The sequence below is a fragment of the Mizuhopecten yessoensis genome, unplaced genomic scaffold (genome assembly GCF_002113885.1).
Source record: "Mizuhopecten yessoensis strain PY_sf001 unplaced genomic scaffold, ASM211388v2 scaffold716249, whole genome shotgun sequence".
In the NCBI taxonomy this organism is placed as follows: domain Eukaryota; kingdom Metazoa; phylum Mollusca; class Bivalvia; order Pectinida; family Pectinidae; genus Mizuhopecten; species Mizuhopecten yessoensis.
Window position 1 is genome coordinate 111,018 of NW_018480022.1, and position 2,808 is coordinate 113,825.

General features: G+C 38.4%; 1 protein-coding gene across 1 annotated transcript in view; it reads left to right on the forward strand.

Annotated features, from left to right (window-relative positions):
* LOC110442321 overlaps nt 1–1,396 on the forward strand; it is a 26,934-nt gene extending 25,538 nt beyond the window's left edge. Inside the window, exon 3 of the transcript XR_002462003.1 lies at nt 1,315–1,396. The gene's annotated coding sequence lies outside the window, so the exon portion shown is untranslated. The remainder of the gene's footprint in view (nt 1–1,314) is intronic.
* Nucleotides 1,397–2,808: the final 1,412 nt, after the last annotated feature.

A 2,808-nucleotide genomic window follows, 5' to 3' on the forward strand; every position in this document is an offset into this window, starting at 1 on the left:
ATATAAATATGACATTCATTAGCAGGTGACAGTGAATATTGTCAACCCGAGAAAACCATTGTCACCCGAGGCGAAGCCGAGGGTGACAATGGGTTTTTGAGGGTTGACAATATTCACTGTCACCTGCTAATGAATGTCATATCTATTTTGTTACACCAAAAGTCAATGTAGCTCAGAAACGGCAGCAAACCTCGATAATGACATCTTGTTTGTTGATAGTCTGCTCTTTACAATCGCTATCGCACCGGCGCTTGATGAAATTGGCTGTTGCCGTCAAACGTTCTTGTGACCATCACGGTGGGGAAACGAAGCGGTGCACGCACATTTTTTGCGCATGTGATATTTTTTTACTGTCTCATGGCAATATCACCCGCGCCCCTTTAAACCAATGTATTTTCGGAGGGTGACAGAGATTTTTGTTTAATTTTCTCCCAACCAATCAAATAGCTAGAAATTCACTTGAGGTGTAACAATATAAAATATTTTACTTTTAATTGAATGGCATTTTATTAAAGTGTTATTATTTTTGTAATTCGATGATGATTTTTTTCAAGATATATTGTTTGAAGCTGTTTATGAACAATTCATGCCAAGAAATTGGCACGAGATCATGTGTTCATTGCGATTTTAATCAGTAATGATGAAATCCATCTGTGTACATGTACAACCATACATTTTAGCAGCAAATATGTTTCCAGCCAACAAGCAAAGAAAATGGATAGAACTATTTGCTTGAATGAGATCCATGCTGAAAACTGATGGGTTTAAATCAATTTGAAATTCATAACCTTAATGTCGCATGTAGGAATAAACACATACACCTGTGTATCATGTCCATATTCCATTTATTCGTTGTTCATGTCACAAAGGCATTTGTCTGAAATGTATCAGTACAAACATTCCGTTTTCTCGCCGACAAATCATACATTATAAAGTCATGAGAAATTCACTGTTTTCCTACATTGAGTAATATCGAACAGCCTGTGGTAAACAAACACAAGCGTTCAATGCACATATCTACATGATTGTAAAATACAACATAATAAAATTGGCTAATCTCTGGGATTCGATCCCACGACTAAGAGGTAAGAGTAACCTGACGATTACAGGGCTACGACGTTATCCATTACGCTACTGCACATACTATGTTATACAAGTAACTAATTATATATATACATATAGTAGCGCACACAAATATGGAGTTGAAACTGATATACCAAATAATCTAAGTAAATCTTATAATTAATAATCCATATACTTATACTCAATCATAAATAGATATATTACTCACGTATTTCTTATTTTTCTTTTCAGAGACCGGTGTGCTTGAAGATATTCCAATTACATTTGTACGTCCGAATGACCAGCTGTCTAATCTGAAACTGCTCACCGCTAACCAGGAATTTACTTTTGACCGCTTGATTGTGATTGGCCGAAATAGTTCGTAAATGTCCTTTGATAGAAATTTTAATCATTATATATCGGCGATGTAATTAATCAACGTAGCCAATTAAAAAATCATAAACAATATCTATAAAACTAACTAGCAAAAATCACATTAATATAGTGTTAACGTACTTATATGTCACGTTATCGTCACGTGATCCAGACAATTACGGAATCTACGTACTATATTAATAATGTACATTACAGAATAGGTAACAAGTAAATACAGAGCGTGTACAATCCACATTGTTACATTCTTCCCTGCTTAAGGCTGATGTCTCAGCAACCTATTATCTTAAAATAAATACAACAGTATCGCTATTAAATTCACCTCTAAATTATGTACAACAAACCACTTTGAAAGTTGACCGACATTCTCATATGTTTCTTCAAATTAATAACCAAGCTAATTAAGCTACGGAAAATTATTTGACACACATCCTATCCGATACAACCACCAGAAACATGTACATTACTTATTAAAAGATGAAAAATCGTTAAAACCTTCCTGTAATGTTCGTCCTAACGAACTACTCAGAGATGTGCCTAGCATGGCGACAGCTTCACTGAAATCCTGAAAATAAGGAAGACGACCAGGCCTAACAAACGCCGATACTCGTTGTCATTCATAGGCGTTGTAGGCTTCACCGCCGACTTAGGAAGGTGATGAGGATCAGAGTGTTGTCCTTTGGTCCGACGTTTGGATTTCCTCCTTTCTGATGCTTGGCTCTAGATCTCCGCCTCCATCCCAGTCTCAGAATCAGTATCTACTGTGACGTCACTACGTCGCTGACGTAACTGTTCTCGCGTGCTTCCTGCGATGGGAGTTTGCACCGTAGTAGGTTCAACGCGTTTGAGTGACGTTTCATCATCCCTGTCTTCGTTTACAGGTGAAAAAGTTTTGACTGACGTTTGATCGCTGTCTCTGACTATATCGTCCACAATTTGACGTTTTTCCTGACTCCCCTTCCCTGCTTCCCTTACTCCGAGGGAGTCCAGTGTACACGTCCCAGACACTGTCATCAGAATCTTCCGTTCCACTCGTGTCCGACTCATTCCGTTCAGACTTATCATTCAGAGACGTCATCCCACAGGTTTCTCGTCCATTGATTGGCGATTCCAGCTGTTTTAATGCTGTCCTCGGCATCTTCATCATCATGCTCTTCACTGTCAACAAGTTCTCTGGTGTCCATAATTTCTCTGCGTGTCACGGACTTTACTGGTCCAGCCCCGTACACAAGTTGTATTTGATAAACCTTATCTTGTAATTTACCTACAACTTTATACGGCGATGATTTCCACGCGTCCTGTATCTTATTTCGTCCTGCTGGATTGTTCCGAAGGAAAACTCGAGATCCGATA